The following is a 26,318-nucleotide window of genomic DNA, read 5'->3' on the forward strand; positions in this document are numbered from 1 at the left end:
CTCGGGGCCGTCTCCCCCCTCCGTTCTCCCCCCCGCCCGCGTTTTGTCGGAAATCTGAGCGCTCCCGGCACGTTCGGCATTCCCCCGGTAACGACAGCCCCCTGTCCCCCGAGGACATTGATTTGCGGGAAGCTTAAGGCTGGGCCCTGTCAGCAAAGGGGCTGCCGCTGATAAGGATCCCACCGCGGCAGCTATGAAGAGGTTTTCTCCCCTGACAGGTGCCTGACAGGGCTGGCCGGGAAGAACTGCTGACCTGTCTAAAGAAATATATCTGCGTCTCCCGGAATGGCAGGACAGATGGTGCCCGTTCGCACCGCGGCGACTTCTCTCGATGGCACACACCGAGCGGAGCTGATGAGCGGTTTGTTTTTATGGCAGGGAGGTAGCGATGCCCTCGGACATCCCGTGGCAAGGGCTTGATGGGAAATGTCCGCTCCTGTACAGGCGCGGGTGCCACCGAGACGCGTACCGGGAGGGCGGGGGGCAGCGGCGGCGCTCCCGCCCCCTCCTGCCCCGTCCCCGCGTACATGACCTGCCGCAGGATGGCCGAGGAAAGGGGCTTTCGTCACCCCTGTCAGAGCCGCGCCCCCAGTTCCCTCTAAATTGGTTCTAAAGGTCGCTCCCCGCTCGCCCCCACACCCCTCGGCGGAGGCGGCCTCCGCGGAGCACCGGGCCGGGCTGTCGCTGCCTTTGTGCCGCCCGCGGGGCCGCGCAGGAGCCCGTGTCAGGCAGCGCACGGGGGTGAGGCAGGGCCCCCCCGGCCCTCTCGCTCTGAGCCGCTCTCCCGGGGCCCCGGCGGGGCAGTGCCCGGGCACGGACGCGCCGAGGCCGCACGGGCAGTCGCGGCCCCCTCGGTCCCCCCGGCCCTGGTGGCGGCTCCGCCGCCGGAGAGGCGACCCCGGCAGTCAGTGCCTCTCCTCCCCGCGCCCGGCTCCGCAGCTCCCGAGTGATGCGCAGCCCGCCGCGCTGGTCCATCCGCACACATTTCCAATCTCATGGCTCATAAACTATTAGCGAAGGGATTTCATTATTCACCTTCCGTATCTTACAAAGGAGAAAGGGGGGAAAAAAAAAAAAAATCAAACCAGCAAAAAGCCAAACCAACAAAACACGCACTTCTGGTAACAGCAAGACCGGGCCAGGTTTAAATCCCAGCGCCTGCCCAGGCTCGGGACTCTGGGCTCGGCTCGGGGCTGGCTCCGCCGAGTTCCTTCCTCTGGCGCTGGGCTCCGGCCGCGGCTGCTTGTCCCGGAGGGACTGCGGCGGTCAGCCTCGGCCCAGGGCAAAGCTAAGCAAAGCAAAGCCGTGCACTGCGTTTTACCGGCCACGGAGAAAACATTCCAGAAGAAAAAATAAAACCTTGAGGATGAAAAGGGTGGGGGCAGTCTGCTTGTTTTCCTTGCTTTTTTCTTTATCTCTTTTTTTTTTTTTTCCCCCTCTTTTTTTTTTTTCAATAAATAATACTAGGAGTTATTTAGCTCTCCATTGGAATGTGACAGATCCAACTCAGGGGCGTGCAGCACAAGCGCGCCGCGGAGCGAGGGCCGGAGCCCGGGGAGGCGGCGGAGCGCGGGGGGAGCGGCCGGGCTGGGGCTGCGAGGGGCCGGGGTCAGGCCGAGCTGCGGGCGGGGCAGCCAGGGGCAGACGCACGCCTCAGCAGGGCTCCTATAGAAACATAGGACCCGATCCAGGAAAAGTTACTGACAGCCTGGATGAGACGAACACAAATGTTAATACAGCTAACTTTGTTTCTTTCTTCCCCCGCCCCCCGCACTTCCTTTCACGATTTTTTTTTTTTTATCCTTTAAGAAATAGAACGCGAAGAAGTTTAGATCACGAGGTAATTATAAAAACCAATATAGAGATTTTGAGAGAGAGACCCACTTCATAATATTATAGCGAGAAGCAAAATATTCTAGCGAAGTCTGGGGTCATCACCTGCAATAGAGCAATGTTCCCTCCCTGTTTAATATACATAGTGTGGGAAATGGAGGGAAAACATAGCTAGCACTTGTAGTGCCAAAGGAAAAAAAAATTAAATTACTACATCATATTTTGGGGCTATTTTGCAGGACATTCTTCAAAAATAGACCCATATTTAATTATAGCTCTCATAATTTTTCTCTATGCGTCTGCTAGTTAATACTAAGAAGGAAATGGAGTTTCTGTCGAGTTTTTAAATGTTGGTATCTTCAAAAAAATTGTAATTTTCCTATGTGTTAATAGCGCATCTGGGACTGCAAGTGACCAACCTGGATCAACTTTTAATTAACGCGCTGACCTGCCGAAGAAGCAAAATTCCCTTTAAAAAAAAAAAAAAAAAAAAAAAAAAAAAGGTGTGTATATAAATACATCGCCGTGACCCTGGAAACCCCAGGGCTCTCCTTGCCCTTTTTGTAGGGAGGAGGTGATTTTCCAAAGGCGCGAGAAGATGCGCAGGTTCAGCCCCCGCCCGCCTCTTCTCCCCGCTCAGGCTGCGGGAGCAGCGGCGGCCCCGGGAAGGGGGCATGCGGTCGAAGCGGGCGGGGCACTATGACCGGAGCCCCCGAGCAGCGTGTGCGAGGAAAAGGCCGTGGCAGACAGGCGGAGGATTTGGGCTCTATGGGAGGTGTGGTACAAGCACCAGTGGGGTGTGAACACAAGCTCACGCGTGGGTGCCCCAAACTCCAGAGCCTGTTCGGTAGCTCCCCCGCACGAAACACAAAGAAAGGTCAGCAGCCTGAAGGATGAACTCCTTTTCTTTCTGCTGTTGCCTCGTCAATGCTTTGTTTGTCTTGTTTTTTCCCTTCATGGTTAAATTAAATATGGCTTTAAGTTCAGGTTTTTTTCTCATGCACATACACACTTCAGGCGGATTGGGTGCTGCAGACCGCCCCCACCCCCCAAAACTGGCACTGGAGTACGTTACTGCCGAGTTACACTTTAACTTCTCTGCAGGTAATAATTAAAGACCTTCTTTCTAAATCTCTTTCCCCCACAGAAACACCGAGGCTCTCTTTCGCAATAGATTATATTGATCACACACACGGGCACACTCTCGGAGCTGCTGTCTGTGAACTGCTCTCAATTCTGTGCGCTCTGCACAACTTTTCCCATATCTTCTCCCACTTTTTTTCCTGAGCTGAAAGGTTTCTTCAGGGATGCATTTCTATGAACAATTCCAAATCCCCCCAAGAGGAAGCTCCATGTGCAAAAGCCAGTCATCCAGATGCACACCTGCAGGCTTTGGCCGTAAGTCTGAATTTTGTCCCACGCTTGCTTTGTGTGTGAGTTTGAAAATAAGAGATACAGAGGGAAGAAAGTCATCTGACATCTGTAATGCAGTATGTCTGTCTAGTGAGAAGAACTCAAACTGTTTTTTAGTGGCGACACTTTCCAAAGAAAACCTTCAGCCTTGTCCTAACAACCATACTGAAAGTTTTAGGGGCTCTGAGTTACTTGAGATCACAAATTAATCTGCCAGAGAAGTGTGGCACACACCTGATATCAACGGAGGGTCAAGAGCTGGCCAGTTCCAGCTGGTCCCGCATTTGATTTACTTCAGGCTGTTAAGATGTATGCTGTGGTGTTTTGATAAGAAAAACGGAGTCAGCAGTTTGATTTGGCAATTCTTTCCTTTCTTTTTTTTTTTTCCCTCTAAAGAGAGCTGCAGTTTAAGCTGAGGAATTTGTTGTTGCTGGTGGGATGGTTTTTAGTGGAGGTTTTTGGTCTGCATGGGGCTATCTCATCACATACTGTTTACACTTAACTGTGTTCCTTGCTCTCCCAAGCTAGTCAGACTGTAGCATGAAATTTTATGCAGCTTGTCTACCTCAGGTCTTCAGCATCTGTGGCCGGTGCCTTTTCTGGGGTTCACCCCAGCCAGAGAACTTGGAGCAACAGCAAGGGCAGGGATCATCACCCGGTGGGTCACACCAGCAACCCTGCTTGGTCTTGGTGGAGCCTGACCACAGCTTCCCCCTCACACCTCTCTCTTCCACGGGGCCTTGTCCCTGAGCTTCATCAGATGCCACTGAAATATTTGAATTTTGGGTTTTTTATAATGTCCTGATGTACCCATACAAGCTGAGTGTGGAGGCTGCTTGCTCTTAGCTGAAGTAAACTATTATTTGAGGATATCTCCTGCACCTGCTGGGCCCTCTCTTCCAGCCCCCAAAACTTTTGATCACAGGGAGTTAAATCACAGTAATTACAGCAGGGATGTTATCTCAGATGTGCGTGTCTGCGCAGTGTAAGAACACCTGCAATACTCCAGACCAAAAGAGCTTTGCACAAATGATGCCCCTCAGAGGTGGCACCAAGGGGTGCATAAATAGGGGAATAAGGAGTTGATCAGGATTTTTTTTATTCTATCCCTGCTATTTCTTTTCCTTTCCTCTTATTTTAGTTACTCTGCCCCTAAAATAGGGAAGAGTCACTGACCCTATTGCCTTTCCATGAGGCAATTGCTGTTTGAAAAAGAACCAGAAATCCTCAGAGGACATAATCTGTGATAATGTATATTCTAAGGTAGATGTGCTGCCATTCCCTGTATTGGGGTTGGCAAACATTTCTCAGCAGAGACCACATTTTCTGTTGCATGTAGCTTTAGAAAAAACATCATCACTTAGGCTGAAAACTGATATGCTGGCTGTCTGTACTGGGCAGATTATTTTGAAAATACCTGCCAAAACAATTTGTCCATTTCCAAGAACAAGGTTATGGAAAAATAAACAGTTTTGCTCATACTAAAATGGAAACTTTTTTCCTTTGAAATGCTCTGCTGCCCTCAGGCTTTGAAGCACAGCCTCAAAATGTGACCTTTTTTATTTAAAATGTGCTTTTCCCTTTCTGTCTGAAAATTTATCTAAATGTGTCTAACTTACAAATATTAGAAATTGTGTCATGAACAGATGGCCAGCAATGATTTCTTTTATTCTAGCAGGAAAAAGGCATTGCTAAAGGTTGGCCCTCTCTGCAATCAGAAGCTTGAGTATACAGTGTTGAGGCTAGATTTCCACTTTAATCCCCACCTCCAAGTTTGCCCCGTGAGCCTGAATTTTGGTGCAGAATCTGAGAGGTAGGAATCCTATCTCTCCTAAGCTCCAGGTGATTTGAAGGTTGTGTCAAGAAGAAAGGTCTCTGCGTGAATACAACACAGAGGAAAAAGCCATCCAGCCTGTGACAGAGCAGGCAGTAGAAGCAGCCAAGCCAGGCAGAGAGAAAAGCTGGGACTGGTGTTTGGAGGCAGGAGCCTGGGACTGATTAGGTAAGGGGACACAGAGGTTGTGCAGAGAGAGCAGAGAGAAGCTGTTCTATTGAGGAACCTGGAGGGCAGACAGGAGGGCAAGGCTGGAAAAACCAACTAATGCTGTCAGCCAAGAGCAAGGATGCTTAATTGCAGGATGTCCAGAGTAGCTGGGCTGAATTTCATTCGAAACATGGTAGAAATTCTGAAAGTCAAGATGTGGAGTTTTTTTCCACTATTTATAGCCAATGCAGTTTAGCTACATAATTAATGCTTTTTATTTGGAATAGAGTCTGCTTTCTAATGCTGAAAAAGAACTGACCTTCAAGAGAAGTGTTTCTGAGATGATTCAAAACATATTTTAATTTGTGTGTGTGTGTGACCACTGAACTAAGGAAATGTGTTTTATATTCAACACTAGCCGCCACATCGTGGATGTTAAGGAAATGACTGACCTGAGGGGTTCAGAACACCTCAATTCAGCTTCCATACATTAGGATACATGACCACAGAGATTATATTCCACAAATTTCCTGAAGCAGAAATGAAACCCTGCAAGGTACCCTTCCTCTGGGAACAGATCAGTACTTTGTAGATTTTATTCACTAGAATCCTGTCTAATTTGTCACAGAGCTGAGAACAGCTCATGTACAAGGTAGTGAATTACAAGGAGGGAAAGAAGGACTTTGTGGCAAAGCGGTTGCTGAATTTTACCTGCTGAGTTTGCTTCCATTCCCCTTCCACCTCAAAGATTCTACAGTGTCAGGAAAGTTGCCCCAAGAGGCAATACTTAGTTGAGGTGAGGGCCCATCTTGAAATGTTGGAGTCTGGTGGGCTGAAGTGAATCACTCACTTTGCATGGACTAGACCAAGCGATGCAGAATGCCAAACAGGTTGAAAAATCAAGTACATAATATCTCTAATTGGATACCCAAAATTAGCAGGCATTTTGTACTTTAATCTAATTTGTTTGGAACAGAGATTTACAGAAAGGATAGGATGATATAATCCCTTCAGTTTCAGGCTGTAAAAAAAAAAGCACCCAGATGCTATAGGGTGGTGGTAGAGGAACAGGAAAAGAAAAAGATTAGTATTTATCTACCCCAGATATGGCCCCATGTAGGTAAATTTAACACTGGAAATAACTCCTGAAGAAAGCTCTGCCTAAGCCCAACTCTGCAAGCCAAAGGGGTGCTTGTGAGGAAGATAAGCAGAAAAGCCCCACTGCCCTGTCAAATTTCATTGCATAAGAGCAGATGAAACAAAGGCTTTGTAAAGTTATTTGTGAAAAGGGTGAAGGAGAGGGAGGAAAAAAGAGAGAACAAGCCCAGGGTACCAGAGATCATGGAAATAAGGTGCTGACCCAGAATAGACTAAAAGTGCATGTCTGTACCCGTGAAAGCACTTGTACTTGGGATCACATCAGGTATATGCCTTAGTGGCTTCGCTTTTGGTTACTGTACAGTCTCTTTTCCTTTGTTTCTTGGCATATTTTGTCTTACATAGTCTGAATTTTGAGGAAAACTTTTTTTTTTCCCTCGAAAATTCCTTGTCATCTCCTAGTGCATGATGGTGTAATGATAAAGCACCTGCTCAAGGGATTGGTCCTGAGCAATGTGATTAGCTTTAATTTTCTCACTTCTTACTGGCTTTAAATGTTTATAGAGCCTGAAATACTCTTCTAATTTTTGTGTGTCCTAACAAAGTTAAGCATAATAGCAAAAGGGCAATCAAATGGAGAGTCCAAGTACTTTCTAACTTTTTTATTTCTCAATAAGCACCTATTTAACTCGTATTTTAGTGGGTAGCACTTCCATTTGGAACTGGACTAAAATCTTCAAAATATTTCAGGGGGATGGATTTGACACTAACAGTCCTATAGATTGCCATACCTCTGGCTGGACTGAAACAAACAACAGGGAAAAAACCTACTCCTAAACTCCTGAATTTCTGTTTTCTATGTTAGAATACAGAAGAGCTCCAGAATCTGTTCTTTCAGTCAGAGATGGAAGTGCCCTCACCAGGCGCATGGTTCTGACCTCAGCTGGAGGAGCCTTGGCCTGGAGTCAAGCAGTTGCTGCACTTACTGAAACATCCAAATGAACTGTCTGCTTTGCCTTAGATTAAAATTCATTCACTGATGCAAGACAGTGAGACAATAATTTGCTACTCTTTGTTTCGCAGCAGATTCTCATTCAGAATAAACCTGCAGTTCAGCATCAGGTTTTTTTACCAGCAGCAACCATGGTGGCATTGTAAAACTGTACCTCCAGTAACTTCAACAAGTGGGATAAATAAATGCAGATGTAAAAAGAGAAAACTCATCCTGTTTTTAGTAGCACAGAGGCTACACGAGAGCAGAGTACAAATACAGTGTCAGGTGTCCTGATGCAATCAGCAGGCACCATTATTTCGAGTGGTAACTTGTAACAAATAAAGCATCATTTCCTCTGAGCTGAAGACCTCTACAGCACTGCCTTTACCACCACCAGCCTACCTCTTTTCTTCTCTAACAAACCACAGGCTTGACTGAAGTGTTAGAGAGTAAACTGCTTAATGTCTTCTAGAGACCTCAAATACGTGAAGTACCCAGTGTGTAAAAGACAGAGCTTATTTCAAAAGCAAGCATAGCAAAACTGATCTGCTGGAGAAAAGAGCCTCTGCCTTGTTCCTGCTCACATGGGGTACTGTGCTTGGACTTCCTAACAAAACAAATGTATGCTTCCAAGTCCATCACTTTTAAACCCATATACGAAGCAGAAAAACTAATGATCTTAATTAAGCAATGGAAGGGTGATCATCTGGCTGTTTAGGAATCACATTTGACCCAGGTAACAGCAAATGTTTTCCATATTGGAGGAAAAAATTTAGGTGCGACATCCACATCTCTCCTATTATTGATAATGACAAAACAAACAATTTCAAGATGTAGTACAAAAGTCATGTTGATGGAAAAATGTATCTTTCCTGCTGTATGTATCTCCTCTACATTATCAGCCTCCTTGCAGAGCAAGATTCGTCTTACTGTGGCCAGTAATAATAGAAGAGAATAGAAAAAAAAAAGCTTTTCTCAGTGTATCTGACCAAGTCAAAGATCTGGTATTCATGTCAATAAAGCTTTACTATTGCTTGTGATGATAATCCTGTATTATCCCACCCCTGAGGTGGCTATAACTCATTGTGAATGAATAGATCATTATATAAAAGTATGTTCCTACTTTGATGTACAGTGATCTGACTGTATCTGTATGTGATGCGAAAGGCCTCCAAACAACAGTAGGGGTGGTCACAATAAATCATTTGAGTATAAATTTAGCACTCATTGCAATAGCACTGCAATATTTCATAGACACATGTTCCAAGGGAAGAGGTTTGTTCATAAATACACCGATGATATAAATGACTTGGACACTTCCAGTGTGAGTTTAGGCAGATGAGTAAAATGAAAGTTTATTCTGAGTTTCTGGGTAGGAGGGTGGGTTTTCCACTAGCAGTGGCTGGTTCATCCTTGTCGTGTTCAAAAACTTCACACTCACTCACCCATATCCCCAATACATAGGAAAATGTAAAGGAAAGGCAGAGTTGTCTGGATAAGTAAATTTAGGAAGAGGAAGATATTCTGGAACTGCTGTATGACCTCACTCCTGGGGAAGGTTTGCAAAGAGGTAAAGAGAGCCAGCCTCCCTAAAGGCAGATGAGCACTGGTCTCTTATCAGGTTCAACTTGTTGAGAAGACCTACAGTGTTTAAACTACTTTTGTGGGGTGTTTTTTCCCTTTTTTTTCCCTCCAGGGTTACTCCACCTTTCTGAGGATGAGGAGAATATGCAGGCTTAGCTGTGACACTTAGCAGATAAGTCAGAAAGGTGGTAAATGCTTGAGAAGAAGCAGCTTTAATTTGTGACTCTTAATAAGTTTTCAGATTAGCTTTCCCTTCAAAAAATGGAATGGCTTTTAAACTAAATAACCATTATAAAATGTATTGACAATAACAGAAGTGAAAATTCTGTACATTTGAACTCTCACTATTTGAGGGAAACTCATGTAAAAGCAGACATTGCATGCATTCACTGCAAGTGAATAAGTAAGGATGCTGAGATGAATAAAACCAGTAATTAATTCTTAGCCATCATACAAATTCTCAACACTATCCTTTTTAATAATTTCATAAGTTCTCTGCATCTGAAAAATATATATTTTCTTTTAGTAACTATACACTTATTTAATTCACCTTCCTAATAAATCAACACATGTTGGGTATTTGCTTTTCAGACTCACTTTTCCTTAATACTGAGGATCGAACAGTTAATGCTGGAGTATTCATTTGAAAAGCTGAGGAAGAGCATTACAAATAAACAAAATCTAAAATGGATTAAACTCCTGTTTTATTCCATGGAAGAATACAGAACAGCAGTACACATATTTAGAGTCATAAATGTACCAACAATCTTAATTGAACTAGTATTTTTAAGCATGTGACTGAATCAAGTAATGGACTGGAACAGAGCCTATAATCAGCAATGATGTATTCAGACTCTGTTTGAAGATAAGCAGATGGGTAAATTTAAACTCAGAAAAATAGATTTTTAGCCCAATAAATTTGCCTCCTGGAGTACCTTTTTTACTGCTTGGCAGTATGTTATTCTGGTGGGAGAGTCACACCTATTAATCTCAAAGTGCACTGGATCCTCTCTTCAGGAGTAAGTTTTCTTCTGTGAATATTTATATCCTCCACAGCCTTGATGGAGAAACTCTCATTTATCTTGAAACAGATGGATATCAAACCCAACTCTTTCTTCAGATAAGAATGTATTAGGAATTGCTCAGACGTATCAGTGCCCTAGATAAAAGCGATTCAGACCTTTCCTTTTGTACTTGTCTCATCTAGCAGAGAAGTTATGAGCTGTAAGCTCCACAGTGACCAGGCCGCTGGGGCTGACTTCCCTAAATTCCACTGTGCAGCTACAGAGTTGTCTTCTTCTGAAGGCAACCTGGGGCAAGATTCTTATCTCAGGTGACCTGACTTGTCTTTTGGGGCAATCCCTTTACTCACAGCTGCTGCACCCTCACACCTACTCCTGAGGCACAGACTGTACCACCTCTTTAAAGAGGAATTTTTTAAAAATAGAAATTCCTCATTTATATGGAAAAGCATTCTTTGGCTTCTCCCAAGCTTCCGACACCACCATCCAAACCAAACCAAACCAAACCAAACCAAACCAAACCAAACCAAACCAAACCAAACCAAACCAAACCAAACCAAACCAAACCAAACCAAACCAAACCAAACCAAACCAAACCAAACCAAACCAGACTCTATGAGTGTTCTTTCACAAGATGTGAGAACACAAAAGCTTTACTTGTTGAGCAGCAGGTGCCATGCTGGGATTGTACTAATGGTCTGCCTGCACCAGTCTGCCACCTCCTCATGAGCCAGAATCAGAAATGTCCAGGAAAAATGTTGGAACTGCACCACAATGAAGTGGAACTGACCTCCTGGAGGACTTACTCTGGTTTTAAGAGTCAGTGACTCTTTGTTCAGTCAGGAGAAAATACAATTGGCTTTTACTTACAGTTGGAACAGAAGTGATATATTAATATGAAGGTACTCAGAAAAGAGTGTTTATAGTGTCAAGACCAATTTCTAAGAAGCCAAAATTTTCAAGGCTATGTGAGCACAATGGCATGTTTCTCTTTCTGTTCATTTGTTCTTCCCTATGAAACAATAACTTCCTACAGCAGCAATCAAGAACAAGGTGAATTTTACATTCACCTAAACCAAACACATTTGAGAAGAATAAATTAGGGAATTTTGTAAACTTTAATGCAAAAGATTGTGTTTCTGAAGTCTTTATCATTTTATTCCTGTAAAGGAATTAAGAAGATGACATGATTAGCGGGTTAGAAAAATATCTGTGGAAGTGCCAGTCACTATAACTGTTTGATGAACATGATACTTATGAAATAGATAAGGAGCTTTCTGATCTGGCACTTAAAAGACTTTACAACTTGCAAACACTTTGGGGAGTACCACTGATTTAACTGGATCTTGAACGCTGGCACAACAACCCAGTGCTGAAAACACTAAAAGTTCTACTTGTGGATAGCCCAGTCATCTGATGCTGCTTGCTTTGGGCCCATGGTTAATTGTTAACATTTTGGGGACAAGCCAGTGACCCTGTGTTCTTGTTCAGGAATGTATGACCCATTCACCAGCAACCAGTTTGTGCTGAATGCCCACTAGGCTGGAATATATTGGTGTTTAAAGATGCACCCAGCTCAAACTTTTCTGTGTTGCTACAGACTTTTCATCAGACATCCTGTTTTATGGAATATTCTCTCATCCTTCTCTGGAGTGATGGAGCTGTGAGGAAAGTTTTTAAAAGCTAAAGATCACTCAAGGAGAAATCAAATGGCTTTTGATTATAATTTCCTATTAGGTTTAAGAAACTGCTTTAATGAAATCAAGATGGAGCCCTTTGGATGCAGCAAAATTATGACTTTAACTTGAAATAACAACAGAAATATTTAAGAATAAATAAATTAGGGCATTGTAGAAATATGATTAAGACCAGTGCAACTAGTAATAAAACTGAAAAAGAAACATACTTATTCCAAATTTAATTTATTTGTGGCTAGCAAGTTTTAATTAAAACAAATCCTATTTGCTGTGTATTTACCAATTTATCATACAAGGACCATAAACTGGAATTATATTGGATGATTTATTTTGTGGCTGTTTCTCTCTGCTTCTGTATTCATGTCTAAATCGTGAAGAGAAAATGAGACCACTAGCAAAATCCAAATAGTTTATTTGAAACAAAATGTGTAATTGTTCAGAAATAGACTATTGACTTTCACTGGGTTAAACAGCTCATGTACTGATTAGACTTGAAGCTATAATTGTTCTTGTCACCCAAACTCTGCTCAGTCAATATCTTTTTATCATATACATTTTTAATCACATATTAATAAACAAGAAGGTGTGCTTTATTGATGGCTGGATTAGTTTATTGACCAACTCAACAACTCTCTATATGGTTTCTGAACACAGAAACAAGGTCAATGTGTAAAGATGAGGAATAGTACTTTCACCATCTTTAATATACTTCAATCTGGCAGTGTACTCCCTTTATTACAAGTGCTGCTATTTGTATAATTTCTCCAATTCTTTTAGAATTTATTTCATGTTTGAAACAATCTCACTGTTTAAGCACACTTTGGCTTTAGTTTCAGAAACTTTAGACTTCTAAGAGCTTCTCTAATTTATTACTTATTTGTCACCTTCACACTAAACTGCATTATTTTTTAAACCTTTGGGAATTCAAGTTTTCAGATACATGTAGATTCTTAACAAGTATTCTCTAATTACTTCTATTTTGGAAAATATTTTTTGAAAATTTTCAGGTTCTCCTAACTGATAACTTTCTTCATCCCTCTAATCACTTCTTGTAAGTTTTCTCCTCTGTCAATTGTTATTGTGAGTATTCTCCTTGAGATCCAAGTTGGAAATTATGGCCTCTGAAACAACTGTATGAAATTAAGGATTAAAACAATAACAAAATGTGGTACTATCAGTAGTGTATTCCTTTCTTGTCAGAAAAAACTTGTGCAGAGGAACTCCCATTCTACACCCCCTGTTTTATTTTTGGTTTTTAATTATTGTTTTTACTTTTCAAAAGAATGGAAAGTGGAATAGAAATAGATCTTTTTATCAGGATTTCCATTTTTACAAAACACTGTTTTGCAACAGAAAAGTAAAAAATTGAAAATATGTTGACTCTGCCTGTCAGGCACTCATATGATCACCTAAACCCAAAAGTCATGTGGAAAAACAGCTGACTGCTAGCACACACTTCTCCTCAGCCAGAAACAGAGACGAAGCATGTTTTCAGCCTGAAGTTTTTAGTCTCAAAACCCTTCCACATGCTCTTCTCCTTAAGGTATTAGGTATGAGGTCAATCACTGCAGTATCACGTACCAACAGCTCTGATTTTACCAGGGGCTCATGCCTGAATGGTTTAGGTGATGAGATGTACAGGAAAAAGGCCTGGCTTGACTGTTTCTAAAATCACATGCAGAGGCACTGTTGCTTTGCTGTCTCCCTGAGCCTCTCGAATAAGCTCTATTCCCCACTATGGATTACAGCTCACAGTAAAGAGAGGCTGTCTGAAGAGGTATCTGTATTTCTTTTTTCCCATCCAGAAACTGTTTTGTCTTCCAGAGTATACTGTTTTCAGTTTTGGTTTGTTTTGTTGGGTTTTTTTTCAAATATATTAATTTATTATTTAGCTACATTTCTGCTCCCTCTAGGTCCTTTTTTGCTACTGATTGTATTTCCATGGTATTTTAGGAAGAGGTAAAATATCTCAATACTATCCAGTAATGTTTTTCTGTGCCTTTGTCTCTGGAGTTTAAAAGATATACAAATTTTATCCTTTTTGTGATATATGCTATAATCCTCAGGCTGTCAGTCAAAGAAAATACTTAAATATACTGAAGTATAAAAATCTAGCATAATGATGGAGAGAAAGCTGCTTGTGTAGTTATTAAACGCTAACCAGTGACCCTCAGGCGCTTCAGTTTTAAATGGGGAAGTTTGAGAAAGCAAGTGAAGAAGAGAGGATCCTTCACTCCACTAATATCTGAAAATGCTGTGAAAGAGGAACTGAGACAACAGCAGAGAGTCAGGCTGAACTGCTAATTACCACAAGGTCTTCTCCAGAAACAAAAGGTGTTACAGAAACACATTTTAACCAAGAGCAGACTAAACTCCTGTGGATGACTAAACTGGCAAAGCCATTCATATTCACATGAGCATTAGCACTGTGAAAGCACCAAGTGCACTGGAGATGTGTAGAAGTTCTGGTCATGCAAGGTAAAGCTTCCCAAAGGCACCCTTTAATTGGTCTCATTTTCTCTGCCAAACATCATCAAAGTTTCAGATGTTCAGGCCAGGTCTTGTCACTTTACTATTTCATCACTTTTTGGATTACTGACTCCCAGCATAAATGTTCTCAAACATATTTGCACCCTGTATGTTTTCCTGCCTTTCACATGCACACTTCTTTCCCCCTAAGAGCCTTGACGAATTCTTAAAACGTAGAGTAAGGAAAATTATGGTGTGTGAACTACTATAAACCCCACAAGGTAAATGGTTGTACAGATACTTTTTAATTTCAAGGGCAGACGGGAAATTTTCATAACCCTTTAGGAACACAGTCCCCTCTCTCTACCTAATTTCTGGCCTTTTTAAGAAAGAAAACCCCTAAACACAAGAAACCCCAGTAACTATGCAAGCTGTGGATAACACATGCTGCTCCCTATGTCGATGTGTAAGAAGTATACGGAGTGAGGCAAGCAAAAGCATTTCTGGGAAAGTTGTTATTAAAGGGAAGGCAACTACTAGAGAGCCAGTTTATGAAATGATTGAAATGAGTACTGTGCACAATGAATAGGCTGATTTCCATGGTAGGAACACACCAAACCATGCCAGTGTGGGCTGACTCACCACAAATAGGTGGGTTTGACTCTTGGCTCTGACACTGACTTATTGCACAGCCTCAGGCAAATCCCTAAACATTTGTTTTTAGTTCTCCATTTATATGATTTGGATAATACTTACATACCTGAAGGGGATACTTTAAGATACAATATGTTTAAGATACTACAAAGATTTTAAATGCTTTAACATAGCTAAGCCTCATTAACACCGTCAGACTAAAATAAACACCGGATGATTTAGGTAATGCCTTATATGTTCCTGGAACTGGGGAACTTCACTGAACAAAGAGCAAAATCTTCAAAGAGCCAGAGGAAAGGGAAGGTACAACCTATTGTGAAGGTGAAGCACTTTGCAAGGGTGGGTGAATTTGTAGGGGAAGAAGAACAAGTTTGTTAATAGGCAAGAGTTCATCCTTCATTAATTATTGAAGCAATTGGACAGTGCTGTAAAGCAGCACATGCTTAGGACTGGGTGAAGAAAACAAGAATCATAACCTCAGTTACCCTCTGTATTGGAGCTTTGCCAAGGAGAGACCTGAGGGTTTATTTTTATTTCCTATATAATGTGAAAACACAAATGTCAAAAGAAATCCTCTCCAGTCAGACCTTCCTCTCCTGTCAGGAAGGGGAGACAGTTTTCTCCAAAACAGCATGAGATGCTCTGGACTGAATCATGCAAAAGGATGGTACTTATCCTGCTGAACTTTTCAGCAGGGGAGAAGTCCTGGCATGGTGGGAGATGGGTTGGAAATCCCTCTAGATGAAAAGGGCCCAGCAAAACCACCAGGAAGAGAGCTCATCCTATGGTGACTGCATTAAAATTTTTGCAGCAAGGACAAAGTCGGAGCCCCTGGACCTCTGCTGGAGACTCTGGGCCTGCCACCAATGTCCTGAAATCCTTAATCACAGAATGAGATTCTCACGTGTTGGAAAGGACCTTGAAGGACATCTAGTTCCAACTTCTCTGCTAGACCAGAGAAGCTCAGAGCTCAGAGCTCTATCCAGCCTGGCCTTAGCACACTTCCAGGCCAGGACAACCTGTTCCAGTGCCTCACCTTCACAAAGAACTTCTTTTCAATATCTAATTTAACCCTATTCTCTTTCAGTTCAAAGCCATTTTCCCTTTGTCCTATATCCACATGCCCTTGCAAAAAACATCCCTCTCCAGCTGTCCTGGTCCTGTAGCTCCCTTTATGGCAGCTGGAAGGTTCTATAAAGTGTCCCTGGAGCCTTCTCTTCTCCAGGCTCAAGAACTGGAACTCTTTCAGCCTGTCTTCATCTTAAGCCCCACTTACACCAGAAGGAATGCATTTTTGGGCTCACCCAGAGAGAGGCAAATCCCACACACAGAATATCAGATAAGATAAAACAGCAACATTAGCACTTCTGAGGTTTCCTCCCCCCACATTTTTTTTTTTTTCCTTTCCCTTCTTTAAAGTTTTTTCTCCACACTTAAAGGCCTTAGTGAAAAAAACACATTCTTAAAAAAAGGGTGGAGGGAAAGCCTGGAAGCATAGAGAGTGGCATAACAGGATGTGAAATCAGGTTAGCTGCTCTAGAAGTAGGAGGGAAAGGTTGGAAGTGAATAAGGAAGAGGAGAAGAAGCTGAAGTGGAGGTCTTGGAATGAGTGAGATGCAGTCAGAGGCAGGACAAAAAGGGACTTCTCTTGGTCAGTGGTAGGAAGCAGGTGAAACTGCAGCAGTCAGGTTTCAAGTGTTAAGAAATGAGAATTGTGACAATCAGTGGCAAGATCTATTCTTTTCATTAAATACATTTGTAATAAGCCTGAGAAAACAAGTTGAGGGGTCAGTGATTTGAACAGGAACTCCACCTTTTGGGGATAAACCTCAGTCCTTTTTACTGGTTTGACTAGAAAGGACTAACAGCCAGTCCCGTCTCCAGACCAGTTCTACCACCATCCTGCTCTGAATGCCCACTACTGGCTGAAAAATGTTACCCTGTCATGCAGCTTTTATTGCCCAGGTGAGTCCCACAGAAAGGAGTCCTGACTGTCACCTCTGAGACTGCCCAGCAATGTGAACCAAAGGGTGGTAGGTGGAGAAATCTGGGAGATTTTCTTCCAAAGAGCCTCCTGCTCCTAAAGAGAATGCTCTGACAGGCATATTCAAACAGTGTAGTACGTCTCATAAGGTAGGCTGGACTTGTCCTGTGTCCCACAATGACACTAAGGCCATTTCTAAGTTGCTAGCACAGTGTCCTACAACTCCTTGGTAGATGTAACTGAGTTGGGAAGTTTGGGTTCTCCACTCACTACAACTATTTTTGTGTCTTATTTACCACTTGTGACAACCCTAAAGATGGAGCTGGATCACAGTTTGAGACACTGCCACACTGCTGGCTATAAAACTGTTGCCCATTCCAGAAAAATAAAGTATTTTCACCTTGTAAACTGATAAGTTCTTCAGAGATACACATCAATTGAGAGACACAAAATCAAATTCATATTAAACTAGCAAAGATGATCCATTTTTGCTTCGTCTACAGACCACAGAACACTTTTCTTCCAAGAAAAGTTGAATAAATCACAGAGCTTTCTTAAGGAGACTTTTCTCCTTGTCTTCAGAAAGTCCTTAACGTGACATCTGTCCCTGCACTGTCACCTCCTTTAAAACTAACAAATGCATGACAGATCGTACAAGATTTATAAATTAAAGAAACCCACCCCTTTTAAGTAATATTCTTTAAATCTCAGTTTCTGACAGTCCTCCTATTTGCTCAGTAACTGTAATAGGCGTATTTTTCAGAAAATAGTGAATAAAAACTGACAAGCTATCGGGGGAATCTGAATGCATAATTGATAGGGGCATAAATTAATATGATTAGGCCTTTATTGGGTGCCACTGCTGCCAAACCTACAAAAGGGGCATGGAATAAAACATGGCTATGTTCTCAGGGCTGATAGACATCAATATGTAATGCATATTATCTCAAACCTTCTCATGTAGTCTGCTTATGACAGCACTCAACCTAATTGAAATTTTTATCTTTCTGTTGCATACAGACAGTTTTGACTAGCTGCTTCCAGGGAAAAAGAGAGAAATCCAAATGACCCAAACCAAGATTTCTCTGTAGAGGTATATACCCTTCTTGCAAATCACTTTAAAATGGCTTTTTGCTTTCTGGTTTTATAAAGCCATCTTCAGAAAGCTGCATTAGAGACAACTCGGGATTTGGTTTGCCTCCCTCCCTTTTAACTAAGCTTAGCAGTGCATTTCCCTAAAAGAAAGAAAAGAATCAAAAGATTTCTTTGTAAAAATCAATATATTGTATGCTCACATCCACTGAGGCCACGTTTTGCTGCAGTTCTTCACACATGCACCTTAGGAAACAATCACTTTTCTGTTTATTAAAGAACTTTAAACTCTGCCTTGAGGTCTGTGATGAGACAGTTAAAAATTAGGAGTGATTTCTTGAACTGACATCTCCAGTCCCTCAAAAATGTTGGTCAGGTGATACAGTTCAATTAAGAGAATTTGAAATTATATTTCAAGTTTTTCTTTACTTTTTCAGATTTCTTTATGAATTCACACACTGTGAAATGAAAAGCTATGGTGAAACAGTGATAGTTATCAGTTCTAAAACATTTCAAACATTTTTCTATAAATGAGAATGTAATCAATGTTCACTTTTCATGAAGGATTTATTCTTTGACAAGTTGATTAAAAAGTTTCACATTTAATGTTTCTCTCTTCATGGCAATGTTCCGTACTGAATGAGTGTTCATGAGAATTTGTGCTACCATTACTAAATATTTTTATTACAATAGTGCTGCATGTTGTACAAATAAGATAATGAATCAGTTTCTGCTCTGTTTTTTACGATCTAGAACAGGATTACTCCTGGACAAACACACATTTAACCTGTAAAGATAAGGGGGGCAGAAATGGATCAAAAACTTATTGTGGCTTTACTGAAACTAACTTACTAAGACATGGGAAATAAATTTTATCTTTCTTTATGAAATATGTTTAAAAGCCCATGCATCTACATAGATAGATAAAAATCATGTTATTGGTTATTCTCATACCATGACATGAAGACAAAGACAGCTAGCTAAAATATCACTTTTTTTGTGTTAATGGACAATCTTTTACTCCTCTGCCTCATCACTCCAGTATCACAAGCAGTAGGGCATCCATAAATATAAAGAGGCCACACATTTCGTAGCTTGAAGAATGACACACTGTGTTCTGATTGATCCATTTTGCTGCAGCTGTTATTTCAAGTAATTTATTTATTTCAGAGGCTATAGAGATGTCCCACTTTCATTTTACATCTGCCTTTGCTAGTTGCAAGTTCAAGATGGGAAACTGACTTACTATGATTTCCTTTTCATTTATGTATGGCAGACAGGTCAGGGCAGTTGATGGACAACAGGAGCCCATGAATTTTTCCTCAAGCACCCTGGAGGAACTCCAGGCTTTATTTTACCCTAATGTGAATTTGTCATACGAATAAGTTTTAATGAAACACGTATTGGGAGCCTAGTGCTGCATGGCTTCAGTCCTGTTTGTTCCTGCTGTGGGGCTCTATTGAAAAGAGATTTCCCTCTGCTTTTCCAGGAACAAGGCTGGTAGCCATATTGCTAGAACATTCACTGTGCATGCACTGCAGCTTTGTGTGGATTGTCAGGGACACAGGGGTGACATGAGGGTGTGGGGATTTAAAGGTTGGCTGCTAAAATAATGGATTACAGATAAAGCTTTAAAATAAAGTTACTATTCCTAATCCAACCATAAGGTACGTTTAGACATCCCTATTTACAATGCAGCTTCAAAACTGGAAGTGCAAGATCAAGCCCATGAACAAAATTAGCACTGACAAATGAGAGAAATATGAAGGTTTGCCAGTAGTCTGTGGAGCACAGAGGTAAGATCCTGCAGACTGACTTGGGTTCTTCCCTGGCTTTGAATGCAGGTTTTGTTATAGAAGCTATAGGATCGAGATGTTGCCAACTAACACCCAACCAACCTCTCTCAGACACCTGTAAGCCACCCAGGACTTCTGAAGAAAAGCGATGGTGTGGGGTTTGCTGCTTGCTTTGCATAGAACAGTGCAGACTTCAAAATTTTCACACTGTTTTAGAAAGCTGTGAAGAATGATTGAAGGCTTTTCAATGTGGCAACTTCACATGTTTAATCATGAGAAAAACAGCAAAGGTCATGGCATATTTTTGATGACTCTCTGTGGGCCAGGCTTTTTTGGCTGTCCTACAAACTTTAATATCTACTTGGCCAAACCAAGAGTGTGATGGAGGGCGTAGATGAACCCAGCTTGTGCAGATGTGGCATCCACTTGGGCCCACTGCTTCACATGGGCATGATCCATAAGACAAGTCCAGGTTATTACAATGGCCTTGAAAGCAGTCAATGAACACACACCCAAGAATCACATTAAATATGGGACAGAAGAAGAGAGAAACAAGCATCACTTTCATGGGTATGAAAGCACAGGACCACACAGAAAATAAAAACATCTGCAGTGCTATTATAATGAATCACAGGTATTAATTAGCTCACAGAACCCTTGTACAGCAGGGATGGGCTGCAATCCCTTCTTGCAGAGGGAAGAACTCAGGAATCAAAATAGACATTTCCACAGAGGTGAATGACACCTGAGGCCTCTAAGCCTCTTTGCAGTTTTGAGGTCTGTTCCTCCCCCACAAAGTATTTTGCCTGAGGTCAAAAAGGGCTTTTAAACAGAGGTTGTAGAAGTTCCAGTCTTAAACCTCCACTGAATCACCTTACATATGGATACCGGCAGAAATCTTACTGTGCTTACTGCAAACCAGTGAAAACCCAAATTTTCCAAATAACTATGGCACTTCAAGGGGCTAGAACTTGTCCAAAATTAGCAAAATAAAACACTTATAAGGTTTTAATATCCCCTCCCCTCACTGCAAAGCCATTTGAGGAATTTCATCATTGTGACATTTTCAAATGACCAAATTGAAATGCTTTACATGTTAGTAAAATGCATTGTACCAAACATGTTTTAACAAAGATAATTTATCACTGCTGGAAAGTTGCTGAGTAAATCCTTTTGACTTTGTGTTATCCCATTCATCCTTGTTTCAAATAATGTAATTCTAACATTGTATTGATATTCTTTTAGATTTCCCTCCCTTATTTTCAATTTAAAAACTAGTTTCTAAACACATTTGATGCAACTAAGTTTTATATTTGTCTCCTTATGGAAGTATGCAGAAGACGTGCTCAGCTATATTGATCTCTGAGGAAATGTGGATGAGGCAGATAATGTGAAACCTTTTTGTCATTACTACCAGTTATATAGGTTCTGGAAACTTTCTGTGTTTGGCTGACTAGATAAGTGGATGCACTCACATTTATTTGATTGGAAAAGTATGGGGACCAAATTGTGTCTCCCCAGTTTCTGTAAGGAATTGATCTTTTGTGTATTAACACTTTTCTATTACAGCAAAGGAACTGCTGATTAGGAGAGCAGAAACACCCCTTTCTTTCTGCTGCAGTCTTTAGAGACCAGACTTAAAGAAAAGGGAAGGAAAATAAACAAGTTAAGGAAGGGATGACAAAAGGGCACAGTGCAAAGTGCAAAGCATTTTCACCTCTAACCTTCAGACAATGAAGGAGAAAGAAATTTCTCTCTTGACTATATTAGCTCCTTGCATCCCTCACATCTGTGACAGACTTATCCTTACTCCCCCTGGTCTGGAGTAGCTGCAGGTGGCAGATGCTTGCTCAGTTCTGCTCAGCTGCAGGAGCCAAGGCTGGTACTCAGCTTTACCCTGACAGCTGGGGCACCAGGTAGAAGGTTATCAATGTTTACTTGCAAGCCCCATGACTTGATGTACAGGAATTTGTCTAAAAGGTGAGCGGGTATAGGCTGAATCACACAATCACAGAACGAGCTGAGTTGGAAGGGGGGACCCACAAGAGTCATCAAAGTCCAACCCCTGGCCCTGCACAGGACACCCCAAGAGCCACACCATGTGCCTGACAGCATTGTCCAAACACTCCTTGAACAGTCTTGATGCTGTGACCACTTCCCCAAGGAGCCTGTTCCTGGGCTCAGCCACTCTCTGGGTGAAGAAGAATCTTTTCCTAATTTCTAACCCTATGAGGTACTTTCTACTGGGGAGCTCTCAAGTAATTGATTTCCCCCATCCCCCCACCTCCTCCCTCACCATTCTAATTTCTCTAACTGTTCAACATGCCTCAACACATCCCCCACCTTTCTCTGAGTTTCCAGGTTGTGTTCTGTACCTGCTCTACAGCAGACACTGAGACGCACACAAATTGCTGCAAACAAGTCCAGGCCATGAAATCTTAATTCTGGATCCAGACTAAGCTTTCCTTTGTGATAAAGAGATCTTCCATCACTTGCATCACTTACTCCCTCCCCCATATAGGTTACTGCCTTCTTATCTGAACTGATTTAACTCTCTTCTCTGTGGAAACAATGCTTAACCAGATTAAAAGGCATTTTTCGGAAAACGTATCTTTTTCTTGACCTGGTTTACAATGTGAGCACAAACCCCAGTTGGATAGTGAGACAGAGAGACTTTTTGGCAAGGGGGAAAGCAGTTGGGAACAGGGATCATTTAAGCTGTCATTGCTGTTATAGTACAGATAATTCATAATATAGGGTTAGGTGCTGGCACCCAGAGTGCAGAGGTGAGTAGCAAAAAGACTCTGGTGCTGTCTTCTTAATCTGATGGGTCTCAGAACCAGGAATAACCAGGATCAGATGGTCAGAGACAGCCTCCCTGCAGAGAGCAGGCAAAAGATAAGTCTCTCACACTCTGTCCACAGTCCTGAGACCCATTATTACTGGGCACAGCCTGCCCTCACAGCTCATGTGAATGTGCTGATATGGACCTGATGTGCTGGGCTTTGGCTTGGTGCCCCTTGAGCCAGTATCTTCTATCCCCTCCTCTGCTCCCCAGCATATATTTTTTATGACTCTTCTTTTTTTCTGAGACCTATAAACCAGTGAGCTGGCATCAGGTGGTTTATCATGTCTCTCTGTTTTTACATCAGCCCGTCCTGTTCATTAAAATAAAAGTCCATTAGGTTTACATCCATATGGTCAATCTGCTTTCTAAGTTGGTTGCTGACCCACAATACAATTCCTGATAACAATGGTGATTGGCATAAAGCTCATCTAATCACGATAAATCCTGAGCGCACTGAGATCTCTGTCCTGCCCTTGCTGACCCTCCTATGCATTTCAGTTTTTCATGTAAGTTTAGACTAGCACTTTTTTGATCTAGTCTTAATCAAAATTAAACAAATCTCTGTCATGATTGCTACAACTGACAAATAGAAGCACACAAGAACTTGGGCAAAGCTAAAAGTGACCAACTTGTGCAAATTGGAAAAGGGTTGCATTGTAGACAAGAGACATAGCTTAGAAAACCTGGAATGGAGCCACTTTACTTAATTAGCTGTGCCATTTTATGTTGTCCAAGATTCTGGCCTGCTTCTTAAAAAAAAAAATGTTTTGGATGTGTCAAAAAAATTGGGTGCATAAATTTCAGCTGCCCCTGTGATGCTTTAACTTGAACGACCAGTACTTATTCAGTCAACTACAATAGGTCTCACTGTCCTTGGCAGGATTACAGAGGTCATAATTTCGAACATGGATGAGCAGCTCTTGAACAATTTCTCCAATGTATTAAGCATGAACAGGCTTTCCTTCAATATCAGGTGAGCATGTCTTCTCCTCGCATTTATTTTTCTTCACCACACAAATTTATTGTGCCTATTACATGGGGAGAAAACTTTCCTTCCTATAAATGTTTGTCTTCTCCTCCCTCCCTTTTATGGGAACACTACAAACCGATGAAGTGATTTTGTTTCGAATGTCTGCCTTGTTTTATTTATTTATACAATCAAAGACAATGTTCACGATTGTTATATTGCTAAGGCTTTTTCATTGCTTGCAAAGGAACTTGTGGGCAAAGATAAAGACATGCTATGATAGATACTTTGTTAAAAACTTGTCTTGTAGCTTCTTACTGACAAGAAATCTCATTTGTTTAAAAGGGATTTATAGTATCAAAGCATTTACATTAAATAGTTTAGATTAAAAAAAGGTAGTAAAATACTGTTGACTTATTCTACCTTTTTAAGAAGTTTTGGGGGCCTTGACACATCCTCTACTGACAGCTGGACATGCAGGACTTCAAATTGATGAGATAAGAATATGAATATCTACTACATAGGAATGATTGATAGAATAACATGAATGGTACATAGATGCACATATTATCTCAAATTCTGTATCTTAGGGCCTGCATTTGCAGAAAGAGAATTACTATCATAAAGGACTCAAAAAGAATATTCGAACACTTCAATAGCAGGTGTTTAATTCTTTCATTAATTATCAGTCCATTGCCAAAGCAGAGGGTGCTTTTGTTTTTGTCCCTCACCCTGCCCCCTCTTTTTTCCACCCCTTGACATACATTTTCTAAAGTGTTTATTGATTTATCAGAATGTATTCTCCCATGTTCATAAAATTTCCTTAGGCAATGTAGTGGCTGCTTCTATAGAAGAGCTGTAAGTATTGGTAACTGGCAATCTAATTCTGAAGACGCAAGTAAGTTCCCCCTATAGCATCCTAGCCTACTGAAGACTTAGAGAAAACAGAGGAAGTGTTTGCAGGCTGAAGTGAAAATAAAATTCTTTATACCTTATACATCCTGGATGAAACTGCACAGTTGTAATTTTATTTTTGTTGCCTTTCTAACAGAAAAATGTGCCCTGAGCTTAATCGTGTGGCTTTTCTAAAGTTCAGAAATAAGGTCCAGCATTAAAAGACATTTAGAAAGACTTTGCAAGTCTATATTGAAGTAGCATATTGAAAGAAGATGCCTTCATTTGCTTGGCCAAATTTTCATTTTAATTATTTGAGACTCCAAACTTCCTCGTCCTTTAAGCAGTATTCCTTAAAGTATGTCTTCTCAGCTCAAGTGTCAGATCAATTAATTTTTTCTCTCTTTGTTTGCTCTAGAGGAGACTTCTTTTATTACAAGAAAAGGAAAAAATGTACATGTGATAGTAACTTTAATTATTGAAGGTTTTTGACACTGGCAATGAAAACGCTTCCCATGAAGTCGGCTTTGAGCATAGCCAGGGACAAGGCTGTGAAGGTCAGTGTTCAGATTAACATGCTCACTGTAAAAACACATGGCAGACTTTTGCACTAATCGAAGGAAGACTGTATGGACTGATTGGAAGAGGGAAAAAGTTAGATCCAGAGTAATTAGAAGCCTCTGACACCAGGCAACTAAACAGGCTTCCTTGTGAAACAAAAATTTTATGTCCTTGCCTGTTTCACCTAGTCTAAAGTGATTTTTATTCTGAGATTTTTTTTATTTATTTTTTTTTAATAATTTCCTTCTGAGAGAGTTGCCTGGCAGAATTTGGATAGATGGAACTATATATCCTTAATATTAAAGATATTACACACTGATTCTGGCCCCCTGTCAGAGTGTAATTCAGGGAACCTTCTTGGAAATCAGCTAGTAAAAGGCCCAAGAGTTTTCAGTGTGTGATGGAATTAATTTAGGCTGGCAGACTCCTATAAAAACTGATTTCTGAAAAAACTTGTATATCTCTGATGGCAAGTAAGCCCTCACATGTGAGACAGCAGATGGGGAATTGTGCAGTGTTTTGCACCACAGAAAAATTGTGCCTTGGTAGTATCACCATCATATACACATTCAAGGCTGATGAGGAGGATGGGTAAAGATAAGCACGACACTTTCCTAAGACAGCTGACAATATATTTAAAGAAACAGAAGCTTTGGAGGAGCAATTAAATATTCTGAGAATAAAACTACTTGCCCTCCAGAACACCACAAAAGTCATATGCATGGGAAAGTCTTGAAAAAAGCGTCATAGCTGATAAAAAAAAGAAGTCAGCTGATGTTCTGTGATACAGAGGATCTGGAAACAATTTACTGAAGTACAGAGAAGGCTTTTTAGCAGAATCCTTCTCCTTAGTGGTTTTTCTTCCCTGCCCTTCGAGAAGGCCCCATGAAAGGAATGACCATTTTCCTGGAGAAGACATGGTCATGCAAATGTTTCCCTTCAACACAAATTGCAAACTTCAAGTTGTACTAAATGGATAAATGAAACTCATTAAAACCAGGATGAAATGAAACAACAGGACATAGATACTATTTTTTTAAAACAAACAGTTCAACAGAAAACCCCAGATGCCCTGTATCTTGGTCACTGGTCATTCAGCTAGTTGGATAGGTGGCTCATAATGAAGTGCTACAGGATGAAGCTTCAACTGTTTTGCACATCTAGGTTACTCGGAGAGATTTAGTCCTCTGTGGCCAAAAGGCAGAGCATGAGGAAGAAATGGCACTGGCAGAGGGGAAAAAAAATCTGTCCTTAAGCAGTAATAATTGGATTTGGGTCTCTCTCCAGCACAAATTAGCATTTATGGCATCTGGCCCAAGGACCAGATGCTGTAGGACTTCAGAGGTGTTTGGAAGCATCCAGTTAATGGCAGCAAGCTGCTGTTAAGGGAAGAACAAGAGACAGAGGCCTGTGAGATGGACAGTGATT

General features: G+C 41.4%; 1 long non-coding RNA gene across 1 annotated transcript; it reads left to right on the forward strand.

Annotated features, from left to right (window-relative positions):
- The first annotated feature begins 2,989 nt into the window (after nucleotides 1–2,989).
- Nucleotides 2,990–26,318, forward strand: LOC131577761 (uncharacterized). The gene is made up of 3 exons (XR_009277274.1): nucleotides 2,990–3,231; nucleotides 23,349–23,441; nucleotides 26,178–26,318. It is a non-coding gene; the product is annotated as an uncharacterized LOC131577761 (long non-coding RNA).

This window comes from Poecile atricapillus, chromosome 3 (assembly GCF_030490865.1).
Source record: "Poecile atricapillus isolate bPoeAtr1 chromosome 3, bPoeAtr1.hap1, whole genome shotgun sequence".
NCBI classification, from domain to species: Eukaryota; Metazoa; Chordata; class Aves; order Passeriformes; family Paridae; genus Poecile; species Poecile atricapillus.